Here is a 21135-nt window from a genome sequence, read left to right on the forward strand (position 1 = left end):
ATGGCTATATAACACCTAGGAGTACACTGTAACAAATTGCTGTATAAAAACGGCCAAAACTGAACAGTATCATACTGTTTCTATTGAAAACGGTACTGCACCGTGAAAAACAATGCATTCTGGGCAATTATTACTGTTTTTAATAAAATACTGTAATATACTGTGAGTTGCATTGCATTTATGGAATAATGTTACGTTCAACGGCAAGGAGGCTCTCTTTAAACAGAATGCTACTGTATTTCTCAAGAAGACACGTCGTTGTGACATGCAAGCAAACTCTAGAATTTTCTTTACAAGGACTATCCATTTGAATCCTGCATTTTATGAGCCAATCCTAAGGTAAGTTGGAGCATAATTTATTTGTCAGATGATGTTGTCATACAGTTTTCATTTTTAAACAGACTGTAGCTGTTTGAAAGTTAGCTTAGTTAATCTGTCATGCTGTAATAAGGAAGCTAGCATAACATTATTTGATATATCTTGTAGATAAGAAGGTAAATAATTAAAGTAATCCGTTTTCATTGTTACTTAGTTATTTTTTGATGATTCATATTTACATATATGGACATGTTTGGAAGCTCCTTTTCTTTCTTTTGTGCAATTTGACTTGAATTGCTATGATTAGCTACTGAAGTGAAATTGGTGAATGGATATCAACTGGGAATTTGGAGTTTCACAAAGTTGACTTGGCAGAAAACTGTTTAAATGTTCTCTTAGGATGCAGATGCTGAGGTGGCACTTCATGTTGTCCAGCTACTGATGGCCCATTTCAAAGAGAGCACAGATGGCCTCATCCTTTCCACAGATGTTAGTTTTGTTAATTTATTTTCATAATTATTCTGATATATTTCACTGAATTGTTGACATCTGAATTCATCCTGAAGAACTAATGCTCTTACTAATATTTCTTTGTTCTTTACAGTCATCTGCCACAGTGACTGATGTTGAGAAGACCTTCAACCTGCCTTTAACACCACGCCTGATACTACTCTGTGAGTACACTGTTAACTGACATGGACTGCAAAGTTTCATTGACTATATTTATTTTTCAGTCCTTGAATTATAATACAACCAGACATGACAGAAAATAGGTCACCATACCTCAAAGAATTTTCTGGAAAAATGTGTTCTGCAGCCCAAAGTGAGTATTTAGTGTAACCTGTGTACATTTGTCTACAAAACACACAAAAAAGCTTCTGGTTGATTATTTTTGGGTTTTTTTGGGGGTCAAGCATAACGTGCATTCTATTACAATTCCATTCAAAAAGCCAACGATCAAAGAATTTGACAGATGGAAAAATTACAATTTTGTTTAAAAATAATGTCATAGAAAAAAAAATGAAATAATCAAGGGAAGTTGATCACAAAACAGCTGTCAAAGATAAGTTACAAATTTGTATCTAGTTTTGCCAAGAGTTCACGATAAGCTGAGTGGCAGCAGAGATCACTCACGGTTAGGTCAATATCAACTTTGCCTGTAGAAACTTCTTTTTTTTTGAAGATTTAGCTCATATGTTCTTAGGTTGTCAGTAGAAATCTTAAGAAAGATGACCTAACTGGAGAATGAATAAAGATGGCCATAACTTTGCAAAGAAAAATAAAAGACGTTGTGGCTTAAGATTTTTACGACAATACGATACAATAACATGCAGATGAGACAAGGTTTTGATTTATTTGTATTGCATGAAACACAATATCTTTAAATAAATGTTGTTTTAGAAATAATGGTAAAGGTAATTTGTAGAAGTCACAATACTTGTTATAATTTTTTTTTATTTTATTTTTCAGGTGGAAAAGACCATGTGACTGCTGGGCACTGGATGATCAGTCTCGAGAGCCATGTTGTATGTGAGGGCATTCAACCAACCTTTGTGACAGGGCTTGCTGCACTGTTTTCAGTGTACTACATCTTTAATCTACAATATCAAGAAGAGGCTGCATGTACACTTGAATTCATCCAGAGGTAAGGTTTGTTTCCGTCTGTCCGCCCCCCCTTTTCCCACCTAGCACCCCTTAAACCCTGACTCCTTAAGCATCATATGCTAATCTGCAATTACTGCATTTTCAGGTGCTTTCCTGATATCAACCCTGAAAGAGGGACCAAGGCCAGCTGTGGCAAGATTGTCTTCAAGAGGACAGGAAAAACTGTTAAAAAGAAGTCGGTCACTGTCAACCCCCGTGTTTCAACTCTGTTAAAAAACCTCATGGACTTTGAGTGGAATTTCACATAGGTTAGTGAGAACTTTCTAACCAGCTATTGTTGCCCCTCTGCGCAAAAACAAACAAACAAAAAACTATACAGGCATGAAGGCAACTCATCCCTGAACAGGAGTGTTCTTGAGAGATTTTTTTTGGTTTAAGGGTCAGCATAATCTCTCTTTTAATTTATAGCATAAATTTTGTAGAGGCTCCCACTTTCTGTTATTAAGATGTAATTTGTAATTTTGACTGTATAGGCACAATGTTTAACTTATCTTGGCAGTGTGTTGTCAAATATTGTGTCATTGTTTTATCATTTGAAGTTGGAGCTCTGATTTTGCCCTAAAGGAAATTCAAGTCTAAATGTTTGATTTAAATTTTTATCAAACTAAAATTCGCAATTTTTTTCTATGCTTTAGATTGAAAGTTAAATGTTTCATTTGTTTCATGTTGCATCATATTGGTCCTCACTTCAACTAAAAGTAGTATTTTGTATTGAAAAAGTAGTGTGCTGAGTTGTACAATGCATTATTTCCATAATTTCTTTCATACTTATTTTATTTCAGACTAATCAAAAGGCCACAATTCATGCTTTATTCAAAAACTCTTTAAATCAGTTATTAAGAAATTTATTTTACAAAATAGATGGTGATTTTCTTACTGTTTTTCCAGAATACGACTTACTTTGGACAGTTTACCCTTAACATTCTTGTAGAAAATGTTATGGTTTAAGGCACAAATACGTTGTCGTTTCAAAACATTCTTCTTTATTATGTGGCCCACTAAAGACTGTGTATGAATCAATGTTTGAGTTGGTTCTTTTTTTTCCCAAATAAATGTTGGTTGACATGATGGAACTTACATTTTCTAAGTGTTTTTTTTTTATGTTTCTATTTTGTATTGGAAATTTACAGTAGTAAGCTGTATGTGAATTCAACAGTAATGATACCATAGAAAAACTGTAATATACTGGCAACACAGCTGCCAGTAGTCTACTGTAAATCTGATAAAAACAGCAATGTGCTGTAATCAAAAGATTTCTTTTGTGACAGTAATATACTGTAAAGTTGATTACAGTAAGGGTACTGTACAATTAACAGTAAAATGCTGGCAACCCTGCTGCCAGCATTTTACTGTAAAAATACAGGGCAATTTGTTACAGTGTAGAGTAAGGAAGTAAGAGGCCTATTTGTGTTTTTTTCACGTATAGTATAAAATTAACAAAAGGGTTAAACAAACAGTAAAACCACTGTACTGCTTGAGGCTGTGGATTAACTAGTCAAACACTAACATATTTCTCCACATGGCAATATAGTAACATTTCAGAGACTTCTAAAGTTTTTAAAAACCAACCCAACCGAATAAATAGACCTTTCAAGGGAGCTATTGAATGTAAATGTATTATAATGCTTTCAACATTTTGCAATAAAGTTTTGTTTTTGATCAACATCTGATCAATAGTGGCCAGAAAATTTAATTCAACTCACAAAAAAGATATAAAAAAGAAAATCCTTTTTTTTTTATTCAAAGGGATTCATATGTTTCCTGCTGCCTATAGTTGTATTACATTTCTTTGTGTCAATATAATTTCTCCATTCTACTTCAGATTTCCTTTTGAATTTTTTTAGGGGGATAAAATTCTACCCCAATGCTGCAATTTAATTTATGTATACATATATGCAGTGGTGGCTGGTGGAGTTTTCTCCAGGGGGGCTATAACTTTAAAATAGATGAATACAAAAAAAAACAATCAAATGTATACCAAGGTATCACACCAGTATGTTTAAATTAATTGCAACAACAAAAAAACAACAGGTAAGGCAACTAAATCAGGCAACTAAATCAGGTGTACAGTCTCTATCCATCTTTGGACTGCTGATTTATTTTCATATTTGGCTGGTCAGGTTTTTTCACTTCCAGCTTCTCTTGGTAAGTTTGCTTTAAGGGAATTCACTTAATCAAATTTTTCTTGCATCAATTCACTCTCACTCTCTCCAATCGTCTTCACCTTCTACAACATGACCTGTCAATCATCCACACTATGGCTGTAACATCAGTTCCGGTCAGCTCTAGGCACAGGAGAGCTGCGCCCAGAGTTCTCCTATCTTTTTGCATTGCAGAGGAGCTACTGCACATGTACATTAACGAGAGTTAAGAGCCAAAAGGTTTGCACCCCAGGACCAGAAATATGTCACCAATCCAACGACAAACGAAACAGCTTTACTTGTTATCAAAGATTAAATATTCATCTTGCACATTTGAAATATATTTTAAACATATTTCAAATGTTTACATTTCATTATTATAATTTTTATTTTTATATTTTTTTATGTCTTAAAGGATTTCACAGATTTTTGAAAACACCTGCCCTTTTCACTTTAGAAGAAAATGCAAATGCACAACCCTGTATGCGAACATGATGGTGGTAGTGTGATGGTCTAAGGCTGCCTTGCTGCTTCAGAATATCCACATCTTGCCATTATCAATGAAAGCAAGTTTACAGTTTCATCTATTATTGTTTTTTTTTCTTTGTTTGATTAAAGGTAAGAAAAAAAACTAGAGACGTTAAATCTAAAAGGAAAAAATCCCCTTATGACACCAGGTTGTTTAACTTTGATAGATAATATTCGCTTTTTGAGAGCATGAAGCTAAAATGCAAGTTGAAAATTCAAACTATACGTCCCTATGCCCTTCATAGGAAGGGCATCAACTTTTGATGCAGGTATTCTTGGAGTGTCGAACCAGATTAAAAAATGTGATGAACTTTTAATCAGTTGAATCTGTTAAGCCCTGTGTTTTCCCACATTTGCAAGTAATCACAGCTAAATTGTAAAACCAATAATTAGTTTAATGTGGCCTTTGTGTGAAACTTGCAAGTGGACTCTGCAAACTGAAGGCATGAGGTTTGCTTCTAATTAAGCAGAGGGGAATGACTTGCTCTAATCACCTTGGAGACAAGATGAAAGCCTTGAATTACAAGCCATTTGAAAGGAGGTATTGACTAATTATAGATCCACTTCAGGAATCTTAATCCAGTCTAGATGTCCATCCAATATTTGCAAATTTGTTGATTGCTCATTCTCATAATCAAGCTGTATAAATAAGATTTAAAACGGGGCCGCTTGTATTTGCACAGTATCCATGGATGTTTTGAGGGAAATTCAAGACAGGCACAATACCAGACAGTCTATTGAGTGGCATCGCCTTAAAACCAAATACAGCATAGCAGATGAAAGTCAACCCCTATCCCCAAGTGCAGGTCTTAACTGCTCAGCAAGACACTATATGCTGACCACAGTTACATTTAGTGAGGGCCCTAATCTAGAGGCAAAAGACAGAAGCGAACCAGTCAAATTGGTTCATATAGCTTTTGAGTGACTTTGATAAAGCTGGCATCAGAAACACACAAACGTAGAAACAAACCTCTCCCTTCTGGTGGTTGAGAAGCAAGGTCAGAGGGTACTGTAGGCTGGAATACAATGCCTCACATACTTTTTCACAGGGTTCACATCTGAGTTTGTAAAAACAAACTGTTAGACGGCGCAGAAATGTGACTATTATGTTATTTTTCAAGCAATCATACATTAAGCTCAACAGGCACACACATTCACATGCTATAGCATCTAACTCACTGAAAGCAACACCAACTGGCACACACAGAACAAACGCCCATCTGTTACCAACCAACTATGAATGCCCTGAATACAAATCTAGTAATTATACACAACGGCTGCACAAGAAATTCAAAAACACAAGCCAGTTGCTAACTGAAAGAAAAAAGAAAAAAAGGTTTTATCTCATTGTTTCCAATCGTTGAACACCTTTTAGCATTATTTAAAACAAGGAGTGCATGCTCCTGTCATTTCAGCCTTTTTAACATAAAAATGTGAAAATGAGGCAGCCCAAATTCGCTAATATAGTATGGTTGTGTTTGGACACATTATCTGAAAAAGACACCTTCTAATATGAAACATTGCAGTTCTCTACATCTCACGTAAACTAAAAGCACTAGACTTATTGATCTCTGCCACGTTCTTTGTGTATTGGATTTCCCTGCTGTAGCACAAGAACTGAAGCCAGCAGAATGTCATTGTAAGTTTTGTTCTCCGTTGTCCTTTTATTCTGTTGGTGACGGGGCTGCATAGGTCACCATTCATTTTCTGTGTCCCACCATGCATCTGAAGCTTTAAACGTCAAGGCAAAACGTAAAGATGTTTCTTGCTTTTCTCAAACTAAATTAGAAGGATCGACTTATACACAAAACCAGAAAATGAAGCATGCTGGAGTTAGAGAGTTGTAGATCAGAGCAGGTATAAGTTTCACTAAAGGGTATTCCCTGGAATCAAACCCATTAGGTGTGTATTCCCATTGCTGAACTCTAAAATGAGCCTCATACATCATGCAAGATGCCAACAGACCTGTGAGGAAAGCACTTACAATCTGCTTAATGAAAAACAACTTAGCTGCAAATTAGGGGCTACAATAGGAAGTCTTTGAATATCACTGGAGCATACTGTTTGGGAAAAAAGGTGTTTGAAGCAAGTTGTAAGAAATGTCAACAACACCTAACTTTACTGAAAGGTGGAAGAAATGTTCTTGTTTGACCATGCATAAGTCAATCATGCTTGTTTTGTTTAAAAGGAGTTTGTATTTTCTTGAGTTATTGTGGGACAGCGGGACTCATTACTGCATTGTGCATGGATGATTTGTTTTGATTCGTCTCAGTTTGTAGCCCCATCGTCTGAGCTCTATCATTAACCCAGCAGGTAACCACTTCAGTCATATTCAGAATTTTACTTCAAACTCAAATACTTTTAAAACTTTTTTATTTCACCGTCATCATCTGTTTGTTAGTTTTTTAAACACAAAACCAGAGTAAAGCAAACAGAAACTACTATATTATTAGTCAGATACTATAACATAAAACATGTGTTTCAACAGTGCCTTGTAAATTCATTTTCCATTCATTCTGCAGTTGTTTTCTTATATATACTGTGCACATAGGGAAAATCATTAAAAACAATTATGCCTACTCTTTTATTGAACAGTGCACTGCAAAGGCTGGGAAATAAATGCTCTCGCAATTTTACAGAGTTGGATCGATGGCTGACATTTCAATAAAAATCTGCACTTTTTACAATGTGTAGGGTCATCATTTTAACACAGGTCCAACCCAACAGGTAGTCTTTTTTTTTAAACTGTTAGCCCTAATTGATGTTTTTTTTTACACAAAGAAACTGAAATCAACACTTAAGTCAAACCATAACTTTGAGCGAAAACTACAAAGTTGGTAAAACTATAGTTTCTATATCAAAGAAAGATTGTAATCACATGAGGGGTTTCGGTAGTCGATAAGTCAGCATGTAATATAGATTTAAGAAAGAAAAAAAAAAGCAGTGCAAGATGATCTGATTTCATGTTTGTTTTTTTAATCCAAATTCTAATGTTACATCAGAGATGAGTGATGAGAACAGCAGAGAAGATCATCGGGGCTCCTCTTCTCTCCATAAAAGACATTTCTCTACATATTTTTAGCATAGATATTTAATGCTCAGAACTTCAATATCAATGTGTTTTTTTGCACCATGTTTATTCACCCACACTTTTTGCATTTGACCACTGCTGCACTTTAAGGAATGGAAATGTTATGAAAGCTGTACAAAATGAAATTTTGTTTTGTCTACTGTAAATATAAAAGTCAGCCTAATGTTGCTGGCTAATTATTGCAGATGAAACTGAGACATCAGTTCAGGCACCTTTTTTAAATTTAGTTGTGAATGATTCCAACTGCCACCACACAATAGGCCTAAACAGAGGCAGCTGCTAATCACACTTTGTACCTCCTCATCAGCATTAAAGTTGACACTATGAGCTCAGAGGTAAAAAAAAAAAAAAAAAAAGTTAAGACTGCACAGTGAAAATTGGTGTTATGAGTGGCAAGCTCTGGTATGGACTTTAACTCAGTTGAGTTAACACTGGAGGGACTTGAAAATGGCAGTTCCCCTTCTCCATCCATGCAGCATCCAAACTCATTAAGCTTTAGTGTTTTAGCCAAGAATGCTGAGAAGAAATTAAAAAGTGCCTGAGCTTAAAATACTTCATTTTCAGAGTACTGTGTTGAAGCTAAATATGGAAAGCCACTGAAAACTGTGTGTCATGCTGCTATAACTTTAGCAAGAGGGTTAGTTCCTTTATATCTGGTGTTAGGCGGGAGGCAGATGAGATGGAAACCCCAAGAGCTTGTTGTGACGCTGATTAAACCCACTCTAATTTAGAGAACCTAACAGCCTGTTGCAACAGCAGCTCTGGTGTCTTCACAGAGTAGGAGAAAAACACAAATGCACTCTGACATTCTAACATTTGTTTTGAGATTTAAACAGCAGTGCAGCAGATGGCAAGACTTTCCACTCATTTCTTGTGCTCCAAAGCATTACTAAGCGGCCATTTGGGCAAAACCACCTAAAGGTTAACAGTAGTAGGTCTTTGAATATTTTTAAGAAATGTTGATTCTTTGGTCAGCTAATGTCTCCAAAAAAAAGGTTTTGTTCTGGTGTTTGTTGAGGAAAAAAAAGAACACAAAAAAAGCAGAAAAGGTTGTTTCTACCTAATAAGCTCTTTGTATAGTTATATTCCAAATTAAAACCAGTTCCTTTTCTTCCAGGTTTAAGGATTGGCCAATTGATATTAATGATATTAAGAGAGAACAGTTTTAGATGGCTCCTAAAATTCAAGCAATCTATATGCAGTAGGAGAGGTCAATTGAATTATGTTTTCCTCCTTTTGGACGAAAGGGAGGAAGGCCTAAATATTGATATTATTAGGATTAAATAGTTAAAATATATATTTTAATAGACATATGAAAAGACATTTTTAAAAATTAACCAATAAACACAGAACTATTGAACCCCGATTTGCCTGTGAGAGTCCATTCAGGGCAATGCTTATGAAGGCAAAAGATTTAATCTTAAAAATTGTATTTGTGTTTGAATCCTTTTTTTTTTTTTCAGAAAAAAAGGAACTCATTTTTTTGCCACAGTTTAGATACGCATGCTAAACTGTGTTTTTCTTTAACCATTGATCTTTTTTGAGATGCACTGATCTGAAATCTGGATCGGGATATCTGTTTGGTATTGTCTAATTAGGTGGATCTGATATCGGATATTGGAGATCCAATCCAGTGCACTTTACAATTTCTATTTGCTGCTTCATCCATACATCCATCCATCTTCTAACACCCTTTATCCCAAGTGGGGTCGAGGGGGGTGCCTATCTCCAGCTGTCAATGGGCGAGAGGCGGGGTACACCCTGGACAGGTCAACTGTCCATCGCAGGGCAACACAGAGATATACAGGACAAACAACCATTCACACACACACTCACACCTAAGGAGAATTTAGAGAAGCCAATTAGCCTGACAGTCATGTTTTTGGACTGTGGGAGGAAGCCGGAGAACCCAGAGAGAACCCACACATGCTCAGGGAGAACATACAAACTCCATGCAGAAAGACCCTGGGCTGGGAATCGAACCCAGAACCTTCTTGCTGCAAGGCAGCAGTGCTACCACTGAGCAGCCCCTATTTGCTACATACTTGTTAATAAATAATATTAAGAAAATTTACATCTTAGTTAATTTTTTAAACAAAAAATGCCTTTACTCATATATATATATATATATATATATATATATATATATATATATATATATATATATATATATATATATATATATATATATATATATAATTGACATTGGCCACAAATGGAATACTTTTACTCTGATCAGGAAAAAAAGCAATGCAACATGCATGAGCTACAATTTGTAGCTTATGCATCCTGCTTAGAATCAAGAAACAGGTAGTGAGAGGATTGCTCAATTTTACCCATTAAGTCCTGAGGTTTATTGGACAGACCAGAGACTGAGAAAGTGACTAATCTTACCAGAGTCACCCAGCCTGGCCAGCTAGACTGACTGATGTATGCCATATGTATTCAATATACAGTTTGTCAGTGTGGGAAGGCTCAGACTGTCTAAAACTGACCAGACCAATGACAGTTTGAGAGGAGGAAGTTTAAGCTGGTGCCAAATTAAGCCATAATGCAGCAAAACTTGGCTGTAACCATAACAGTCAAAATAGAGACTGCAATGCATCAATGTTTTAATAATGTCCGTTAATATTCCTGAATGAACTGGATGCATCTTTACAACTTCAAAAGCTGGCCCACATAAGAACTTTTCTTTAAAATAAGTTTTTGCATCACATCCGTAGTTATCTGATTGTTCCTAACCTGTTTCTGTTCCTTGCTAGACTGATAAGTCAGTCTGGCTTGCTAGTACAAGGGTCACCTTCTGAGCCTCTTGGCTGCTTCTCTGATTAATGCTTCCCTCCTCATGACACATAACTTTAGGTAGGCAGCTTTGGTTTGAAGCCACAAAATACTTTTCCATTTTTAAATTTAGACTGAACAATACTTTACCATATTTTCAAAGATTGGAGTATTACTTTAAAACCCAGCTGTGCTTTACATTTCTCCGAAAGTTTATCCCTGACCTTCCTGCTGAGTTTCAGACCGCCTTCAGAGCATTACAGCACTACTTTTCGAAAAAACTTAAATCTTCAGCCATGTCACCAAAAAAAACATCTCATTATGTGACTCATCATCTGATGCATATGCATTCACAATATTCCCCGTACATAGACTGGATGAATATTAATACTTACAGGGTACCCTTTGTCGCTTTACCAGGTGTGTTTATATGGAGGATGAATTCAAGTATGTGCAAACATGTTTGAAAGTCTGACATTGTAATTAACTTATGTGGGTTGCCATGAATATTTAAACAAACATTGAAACAGTGCAACACACATGTACTTTGGAGCATTAGAATGCAGCTACACGCCTGCCATTATGTTGTTAATATGTCCATCTGAGTAACAGGCAGCACAGTGAATATGGACGTAATGCACTAATACAGTGCTGGCTAATAGAAAGAGCTACTGCTGATATAACGGCCTTTTGACAGGACATTAATACAATGGGACAGGAAAGGGAGTTTGGGGAGAGGGTGGTGTACGAACGGGTGGATGGATGATATTAATATAACCCGGGTGGAGTAAACTGGGGCAAGAAAGAAGAAGCGAGTAGGTGGAGAAAGCGAGATAGACAACATGAGGGATGCTGGCTTAAAGTAAGTAGTTAAATAATAAGAAATCAATATTTAATGTTTTTATAGGTCAAATAAAGTAAGAAAAGCAACGGCTGGAGGTGCAGAGAGAGGGGATAAAACTCATCAGGAAGTTGAGATTTTAGATACAAGCTTCAAAATTTGATTATGATGATGCAAGAGATGAATGAGGAGCAGGTTGGGGACCAATATAAACCTTGCTATGCAGGGGAATGAGTCAGCTTTATTTATCAAGCAAACACTCCAAGCAATGCTAGGAATAAACTTGCATTATATCTGAATTTGATGCAGATCTCCTGCTCAATAACTCAACAAAGACAAAAACAGGTTACTGCAAAAGACCAACTGGAACATTAGTAAAAATAACTAAAAATAAGAGAGAATACAAAAAAAAGAGCAACCATTTAAGGTTTTTCCTCTTGTGTTTTAAATTTGCAGTCCTAAAATATTGAATGGATATAATAGTATTTTACACCAGTTTAGGAAAACGGTAAAGTTACAATGGTGAGTTTTCCCCACCTCTTCCAAATGCCCCAGTCTTGTTAGAGCTGCAGTTCAGCTGCTATGTTTTTATTATATCTCCTGAAAAGGTATAAAAAGCTACAAAACATTTATTAAATGCAGGCACAACTGAATAAAATGTTCTTTGAAAAGCTATTTTTTCAGCAATAAACATTAAGTGACAGCAACTTTAAAGGTTTGTCACAAAGCTGAGATTTTGAGCATCAGTTTCTATGCTCTAAGCCCTACCCCCCTTCCTCTAAAATACAGTTTCTCAGACATATAAAATATAGACCGATATGTACTGTACAGAAATATTAATTCGTACAAATTCACGAGGAAGACTTTTGACCTGGGAGTTTTGAGAAAACAATGACTGATATTCACCAGGAACAGAGGAAGCCACATAAGGTCACTGCTAAGGAAACTGCCTGTTTGAGTGCTCTATCCACTCTTAATAAGGGAAAATTCAATTTTGGCTAAATGTGATGCATAAAAAAAGCATGTATGCTACATTAATCTAGTTTTGTTGTAAAGTTATGAAATGACTAGAGATCCCATCTATGTTATGCCAAACTAAAGCAGTAATTTATATAAAAAGAGCAGGTATGAGCAAGTTTTAAGTCCTGATGCTGCACGGTATAAAGATTTTCAGCAGTTCTACATATCGGTATTAACCATGTATTACCACTTTCTCAAACTACATTTCAGTTTTTCATTTAAATTACCAGTTAAAGTCATTACGACAAAGAATCTGTTTGATAAATCGAGTCCAACTTTTTTTTTTTAATTAAGTTCCTGAAATAAAATCACTATAACGTATTAAGATGCATCTGTATTTCTAAGTGACAAGACTTTTTTTTTTTAAAGCCAACTAATGTGATAACCCCAAATGATTTTGGACCTTCCTGCTTGTGAGGAGCAGCTTAGTTTCCCAAAGCTTTGACCTGGCTCTGCTTACTGTAGGTAGATCCCTTGTCTTCTCTAAAAATCCTAAACAGGCATACCTTCATGCACTAAATCCAATTTCAAGCACACTCCAACAACATTTAGGAGATATTTAACAATCCAACTCTACATTAATCTTTATAAATCTTCAATTCATTTAAATCTCTTCAACATTTTAATCCCACTTCTTATTCAACTCACTAAATGCTGTCATTAACCAATAATCTGTAAAGAGGAGCACTCAATAAGTCCAACTCAACATTTTCACGTCTACATTCGATTTGGTCTCCTTTTCTTTCTATTCATAGTTATTTATCCCTCCATGAGTTTTTTTTCTGCTGTCCACATATAATTTTCATTTGTCTGATCTGACGGTTGCCTCTAAATGTCATGTGGTTGGTTAAGGTCAGCTCATTTGTGCTGCAACTAACAAGTGTTCAATTAATCATCACTGGCATTTTCATTCGCTTTACACGAATCCCAGTTTTGCCATAATGGAAACAGTATTAAGTGGTCATGATAAAGCCAATATCCAGTTAGATTATGTTCAAAGAAACAAAAAACTCTAGCTGAAACTAACAGAAACAGCTTTTTTGAAAATTGTGTTTCTACATGGGCTTGTCTTCCCTTCTATCTGGCTTTCAGCAATCATCGTTTCTGTGTCATCTAAAAAAAAAAACTCCTTTTCATCTCTTCTCCTTTGCTCCCCTGCCGTCTTTCCCGACCTCCAATCCTCCTTTCACTTATTTACACCTCTGGCCAAATACACTGTTCTGTCTCTCCTGAAATCTTAGAACCCTGGCACACTCCTAGCTTTGATCACTTGCCTTTAAAAGTTGGACAAACAAAACTGTTTCCTTGAGCAAAACAGCAACTGGATGGTGAGAACTTCATAGAATACCGACACACTTTTTCAGAGCTCAGCCCTAAATTCTAAAATATAAAGTTCTAAATATTTCACTCATATATTTTTCTTAATATCAAACAAAAATAGCTGAGATTAAGCATTGTATAATACCTAGGAATGTGTCTTTCCATATGCCACTGCAGGAATCTTTAGCTTCCCTCTTTAAGGGGGGATTATTTTACTTCAGTCTCACCGTATTCTGTTTGAGCATTTTAATTCTGAATAAATACTAGCCTCTGACTTGGCCACACAAAAAACATATTTTTGATTTTGGAGACATTTGCTGCTGGTCCAATGTGTTTAGAATAGAATAGAATAGAATTCAATTTTAATGTCTTTTAAAGATAGACTCTGTGTATGCACCCATACCAGGGTGTAATAAACTTTCCAACACATCTTCAATGATAATTATCCTATCATGTCATTACACTGTCATAAGTAAAAAACACTCAGCAACAACGAAATTCCCATGGTGAGCTGTGGGCTGCCATTGCGATGGGCACGGACAGCAGTGTGTGTGTGTGTGGGGGGGTGGGGGGGGGGGGGGGGGGGGGGGGGGGAGGTCTTCGCTCAGGGACCCAGAGTGGCAGTCCGTGGGACACTATCTTGCACTCAAGCTCAGTTGAAGTTAAGATAATTGACTTGCTGGGTATTCTCCTTTTGGTGTTAAAAAATAAAATAAAATCTTGGTTTCAATCAGACATGGCAATTTCCCTGGAAAAAGAAAGCACAGACAACAATAATGTTTAATTGTCAGTGTGATGTTTGCTGAAATGCTTTTTTAGTTACTAAAGTCAGCCTTAGAACTCTTTATGGGAGTAATACTGAAGACTTTGTTTATTCATAATCATTACACATCGCTTATTACCTTCTTCTCAGTCATAAAAAGTCATATTTGAGATTTTGTGTAGGACTTTGTGAGGTATTATGGTCTTGTGATAATTTTTATTTGGTACATTTAACTCTGACAACCGTTACTCCCAGCTTCCAAGAACTCACTGCGGACCAAGTGAACCAACCCCCAATTAAACAGGTAAAAAAAACAACAACAAAAAACAGTCTAAGCAGAGAAACAACAATGAAATTATTAATCTAATTTACAAACTCGACAGAATAAAACTTTCTGCAAATTAAACCATGTAATGAAAAAAGGAACTTTAAAGAAAAACAAAGAAAACCCTCTAATTGGTAGAACCCAGCAAGGTAATCAATGACATTTTCTAGTAATTTTAGTAGGAAATACTGGGACAAGAATAGTGAGTAAAAAGGAAAACAAATATCATGAATAGTACTATAAAACAAAATAACCACGTTCCACCAATAGTCCAAAAGTAGTGGCTTTAACTTCAACATATAAATAGATGGAAACTGCAACATAATGCTATAACAAACAAACCCAGGATAGTAGGAAGTTGTAAACAAATGTTTAAATTTAAACATTATGAATCAGAAATAACAATGAGGGAAAAGTGGTGAACACAAACGGAACCACTTTGTCACACAATGATCCACCTGCTGTCCAACTCATAACAGTTTCCTTTGTCATTCTCACCAATTCCCACCTGTTTCCCTTTCTATTTTCCCACATTCTGTTTTTATATTTAGCGTAATTGTGTTTCATGCCAGCATTCATACTCGTTTTTTGTTTTGTTAAGTGGGTCTTTCTAACTTGAGAGCAGATCGCATTGTTGTGCTTCCTCTCCCTCTCAGTCAACCACACTTCTGCTTTCACACTTATCTCACTAGTCTTGATCAGCAGTCTGCCTTGAAGTGACATGTAATCCAATGCTGAAGTAATTGCTTCGAGAAGCAGATGTGACAGCGAACATGCATTAGTAGGGCCAGGATGTTCCAAGTGTAGAACTCAGGCTTTTGACACAGACTTTGGTCATTCTGTTACGGAATATTACCCCAAACATTCTTTTATGTGCCTTTTTTCCACATGCTTATTTTTTAACATTTGCAGTGCAGTGTGGAGCTATTAATGTTTTTAATATTTAGAACTCTAACGAGATGGCTTCAATCAAAAGAATTTTAGAAAATGATTTGACCTTGAAGAAAACAAGGCCAAGTCAGTGGGGAACTGTCATAATTGACTTTTTCATTTGGTTACTTGAGAAATAAGGATATAAAAAATGAGTCTATTTTTTTTTCTTAACAGTGGCTGAGCTGAAATTTCAAAAGTCCTGCAAACACAGAAATTAAACGAGAAAACTCAAAAACGTGCCAGGCTAACACAAAAATTGACGAACACCAAAAAAAAAACCTAGGCAAAGAAAAACAATGTTCAATGGAGGAAAGCTGTAATAACAGAAAACAAAGAGCAGCAACATGGAAAAATGTTGCCAACCCAAAACCTACCGCAAATGCATAAATGATGCACATGCAACGCATGCAACTTGGAATGCAGATATTACTACAAGCTCATTTCTATGGACTAGACCCTGAGAAAAAACATAAACAGGATGCTATCCAGAGGACATCTGAGGGGAAAACAAGAAAGGTAAATTTTTTAACAATCTCTCTGAGCATCCAGGTTATTCCTTCACTGAGAGTCTGGTCCCATATAAATCGACTGTTATCCTATCTAGAGGTCTGAGGCACTTCAGTTATGTGGCACTAGTTTGCAGCTTTTCTTAACTTGCAGTTGTTTTTTTATACTTGCAGCCTTTTGCATGAGTTTTTAATTCATTTATTTTAGCATCTTTTATGGGTTTGCAGGATGTTTTCTGTGCAGTGCTCTTCATTTTCTGTGACTACAGCTTTTCCCCTATAGTGTTTTTTTTTGCATAGATTTGTTTCATTTTTGAGCTTGCAAGTGTCATTTTTCTGTTTTCATGACATTTTGAATTTACTACGAAATTAAGTCTTTAAATAGTGATTAGCTACCATAGTTTTTGAATTTTTTTTTTTAAAGGATTAACAAAAAGTAATCAATAATAGTCACAAACTAGAAAACAGACTAAATATGTAAAATAAGGTTTTAAATGCTGCAGGTCAATTGATTAAAATATAGTTAAAAAAAAGGGTCAAGTTCCCAATTGCTTTGCATATGGAAACATTGAAAAAAAACCTTTAAGCCTCAAATTGCTAAGAAGGATACAAGTTAAGACCGTTGTGGAATAAATTAATCACAGAAAATTCCCCTGCTTATTTTTCCTTCCTTGGTCATACATATAAGTAATGTTGTGGGGCATTGATTGACAACAATTGCAAATCTTCAAAGCATTCTATGTTCTTATAAGTTATTAGTTTTTATTACTAATGTCATGTTTGCTTAATCAGATTAGTTTTTATTTCACCACACATCATTTTACAAAGTTATGAAACGCCTCATTTCAACATCTCAACATCTATTGCCTATTTAAAATTATGCTTTGTTACAAGACTAAGAAACCAAGAGAATTAGTGAATGAATGCTAAATCCCAGTTCAAAAATTGAAACAGGACTGGGATACCTGTCCTCATGGGATTCCTGACAGAACTAACATGGTCCTATGAGGTCAACCTTCAATGTAAATGTAGCTGCTAAGTGTATAAATGGAATTAAAATGCAATGGTTAACATATTAGATAAAAGAGAAAGCAAAGCAAAAATAAATGGGATTATTAACACAGGTTTTATCAACAGACTTATTGAAGGTCCACGCCTCACCTCCTTGGGTTATGCAAACGTTTCTGTATAATGTTCTCCTTTGATCAGAGACTTCTAGATAGGGCTTAGTGTATCGCAAAGATAAATACATTCCTCATGTTTTTGTCATACTTTTTTCATTGTATGAAACTAAAATTTATGATACTTTGAGAAAAAGTAGGAACTCCACAACTTTTAAGACTTTAAATAAACTGTCCTCTCAAATCAATTTATGTCACATCCAATAATCTCTGAAGAGCTGTCAACAAAAGGGACCCCAAAGTGAAGATAAACCCACTACAGCCAAAATGAAACATTTTATGTGGCCATCATTATTATTCTTTAATCATGAAATTCACTCAAGTTTCACATGTTGGAACTGGAATCCTCTTCCACTCATCAATGACAAAACCATGGAGATGGTGGATCCTCCATCTTCCATTTGAGACTGCCCTACAATTCACAGTAGGGATTCAGTCGGGACACATGTGAGTCCAACACTCCTATCTTCTGTTTAATAATCAAATAATAATATAACTTTATTGATCTCACATTGGAGAAATTTACCTCTGCATTTAACCCATCCCCTTGGGGAGCAGTGGATTGCCATCGTTGGGCGCCCAGTGAGCAGTGTGGGGTTAAGGGTCATGCTCGGGAGTGGGGCTCGAACTCAAAACCTCAGGATTCCAAGCTGTATGCCCTAACCACTAGGCTGCTAAGTTTCTTTAGCAGGTAAGATGTTGTCTTGGATCATTAGATTAATGGTTCATCTTCGTTCATCAAACCCTTGTGCAGATTACTTTTATTTGCAAAATGTAGAAAATATTTGTATTACCGTACACTCAATGACAAAACAAGAGCAACCAACACATCAAATGTTGCAAGGGATTTCTTAGAGAGAAAAAAAATACGACTTTTCAAGTCTATGACTATCTCAGTGTTACTTACCTGTTCAGAAAATCTCTTTAGTTGTTAGCATAAAACCATTTGGCATTTAACTTACTAAGAAATCCAGACCCACTCCTTAAGCAATGACCCAAAATGTCATACAGATATACATCAAAACCTCCACGTAACATTTGCCACAGAACTGGAAAGTCTCAGTGACCGATATGCATAGGTGACAGTGCTGCAGTCTCCAACTTGTGAACACTTCTATTCATTGTTCATATAGTATATGGCCACTTTTTTAATAATAATACACATTGATCCAGTCCTCATTTTGTTCATATGAATCCCTAATTTTATGCATAAGTATCATAAAAACATCTTCAATACAAAAAAAAAAAACAGTATTTAAGGGCAACGTTGTTAGTATAGTAGCAGCCATTGTGAATGTGGAAGTCAGAAATGGCTGTGTTGTACCATTAGTTAAGGATTTTGACCACCTGTATCTTGGAATTTCTTTGCAGTTGGATTCCTTAAAAGTCTGCCATCTTTTCTTCCTTAGTCTAAATCCTGGTATTTTGCCAAACTATCCCCCATATTTCATCCCAAAAAACATGACTGGCATCTTTTCATATTTCTTTCTGCAATCTTTTTCAGATGCTATTCATATGTTTGCTATTTAGAAGAATTTAGTTTAGCGGACTGATATACTTTATGACAGCAATGTTGTCTTTCAGCGACTGCTCAGGTTTGATGCTGAATTTGGATTTAAAAGTCTTGATTAAACTGCAGTGTAGCTGATTTTTTATTTTTAATTATGCAATTAAACCCATTAGGGAGGACTGTTTGAATACTTTTATGGGCAAATATTTTGTATTTAGTTGTACTGAACTGTATATCTAGAAAACAAAACGCCCCAAAATTTAGAGGAGCTATTACCTGTAATTCTCCCTCTGACATCATGATCTAAAAGTTGCTTAAGACAAAGTACTAAAATCCCCTCCTAAAGTGCATTAAAAGTCCTATCATCTTTCCCTTCTCCGTTCTTTTTTTGCCCTGGGGATGGATGACTTTTTGTCTTCTGTTATTTCTGGCTTGCTGTCTCAGTCAATCTGTCCATCACTTTGACGGGAACGGTAATATGACTTCCACTGTTAAAAAAGTACCTTCCAACAGCCCGTGAGTTTGGTCTCTTAGCCTTTCTGACTGTAATACAAGCTCATTCTAGCACACAAGAATCTGTGCATAATGTTTCCTACCCAAAACCCTTAAACCTTGGGATCTTTGATCTTTTTCAGGGGTAAGGAAAATCGCTTTCTGCCCCTGTGACAGATAAAAGAAAATATCTGCCCCAGAGTACAGTTTCTGACATAATTAAATCATCATCTACAGTTCAATCAGTGGTGTTAATTTAGAGAAAACTGCATAATTGAGGACACAAGCCACCAAATAGCATCCTCAGGAAATAAACTGGCCGGCTTGGCAGAGATTAGTTTTGTGAGACTGCTGGTCATGTGCAGCATAAGCCCTGCAGGCAGTCAATCATGAGAATGGATGAGTAACAGCTGGCTTTATTACATGAGTGGAATCAAAGTTTATCAAGTGTTCTTTCAATTTGTTTCTAAAAGGAAATGCCTCTAAAGCTATAACATTGTCGTTAGGAATGTCAGAGGAAATCCGAGTGTCCTGCCAGTTTGTAAAATTGTGTGCAGCGAAAAGTAGATTTGCAGACTATCAAACATAATCACATGTTGAAACAAGATATTCTTTTTAAATGTCTATCTCTATACATCGATTTTCTTTCTTTGCAATAACAACTCCTGGGCCCTGTTTCCACCTCTCTTGATGACTTCTTCCTAGAATATGTCCAAACCATCAGTTCATTGAGAGAGGCATCCCACTTTATCCTGTGACACAGCAATTTCCCTGTGGTGTGGTAATAAAAACACCCAAATGGAAAAGAAGACATGCATGAATGTGACCTTTTCAGAATGACAGGAGAAAAAATAAAAGTGTGTTCACTTATTGGCATTTAAGTCGTCCATCTCCCTCGCATCTGATGCTTACATTATAGTTTTGATTCCCAACATGGTTAATTATTCAAACTGCCTATTATGTCTCAATATTAAGCAATTACTCATACTATGCAAGAAACTATGGAAGAAAATTTTTACTTTTGATAAAATGGTAGCTTTAATGTGCTCCATTTCATTTTTACATGATCAAGCAGTGGTTAGAGAGGCTGATGAGATTGTGCTGACTGCAAAAATAACATGGCTGGTCTTTTGTATTCTGTGCCTCTCGCTGGATGCATCAAAAGATCAGAGAAAAGGCATTGGGTGTTTTTTTTTCCCCGGGTCTGATGGCTTTGAAGTTCCCTGTCTGCATCACATACACCCTAGAGGCTTAGTTGTTGTTAAAGGTTTACATACACTTCCAAATCCTTGTATTGCTATTTTTAATTTTATTTATTAACTTTTTATTTCCCCAACATTAATGCCTTTCAGCATTTTCTCTGTTGGAAGTAAGGGATTTTCTTTCCTCATCTTATATGTTTAAGATGTCTACATACTGTATCCTTTTTATTTTGTTAGGATTATATTTAACTGTGTGACGTCATCCAAACACAGGTTTTATTTGAAGTATGATTTATGGTCTATGCTTGATAGCCATTTAACATGATTGTACATATACTTTTTCAACAAATTATCTTTTAATCCTATAGGTTTTGCTTAAATTTGACCCTTTGGAGTTTAAAGAAAGCTCATATTTGTTTAACCCTTGTGACTTCAATTGGAGTGTCCCCTCTTTTATATTCACTGAAACCAAGCTAATGCAGTGGATTTCCTTGACTGTACAACATTGGTACAGTAAA

At 35.8% G+C, this 21135-nt stretch overlaps 1 protein-coding gene and 1 long non-coding RNA gene across 5 annotated transcripts in view; one reads left to right on the forward strand and one right to left on the reverse strand.

Moving 5' to 3' along the window:
• The window catches only part of grm8a (glutamate receptor, metabotropic 8a), a 400661-nt gene that overhangs the window by 255676 nt on the left and 123850 nt on the right, over positions 1 to 21135 (reverse strand). The gene's annotated exons all lie outside the window — the stretch shown is intronic.
• On the forward strand, positions 729 to 1958 carry LOC119774652. The gene is made up of 3 exons (XR_005279557.1): positions 729 to 807; positions 923 to 992; positions 1789 to 1958. It is a non-coding gene; the product is annotated as an uncharacterized LOC119774652 (long non-coding RNA).

This window comes from Cyprinodon tularosa, unplaced genomic scaffold (assembly GCF_016077235.1).
Source record: "Cyprinodon tularosa strain WSP-4 unplaced genomic scaffold, ASM1607723v1 ctg821, whole genome shotgun sequence".
Taxonomy (NCBI): Eukaryota; Metazoa; Chordata; class Actinopteri; order Cyprinodontiformes; family Cyprinodontidae; genus Cyprinodon; species Cyprinodon tularosa.